Consider the following 346-nt stretch of genomic DNA (forward strand, 5'->3'; position numbering starts at 1 on the left):
TCTTTACAGAATTATCCATATCCACCATAATCGTAACCTATTTCTTAGTGCATTTACAATAAGGAAAATAATGCATTGCGTGAACATTTAAATAGTGCTTATGCATGCAGACAGGAAGCTAAACAGATTTGTGTCCCATAACCACAGAGAGGGCAACAATGACTAAACCCCTCAGTAGCACCCACAGATAATCCCTTGATTTAGCTGAATTAACATTCCTTTGTGAATAAAATCAGTTTTATATGTACTGTATATTTATATTATTTGTTCAATGCAACATTTACATAGCGACCATAATGTAATAATCACATGCACAAACACATATGCACATAACTGTACTTATTAC

The 346-nt window shown here is 33.2% G+C and overlaps 1 protein-coding gene across 1 annotated transcript in view; it reads right to left on the reverse strand.

Annotated features, from left to right (window-relative positions):
- The window catches only part of RNFT2 (ring finger protein, transmembrane 2), a 259,024-nt gene that overhangs the window by 258,512 nt on the left and 166 nt on the right, over positions 1–346 (reverse strand). The window lies entirely within an intron of this gene.

This window comes from Bombina bombina, chromosome 2 (genome assembly GCF_027579735.1).
Source record: "Bombina bombina isolate aBomBom1 chromosome 2, aBomBom1.pri, whole genome shotgun sequence".
NCBI lineage: Eukaryota > Metazoa > Chordata > Amphibia > Anura > Bombinatoridae > Bombina > Bombina bombina.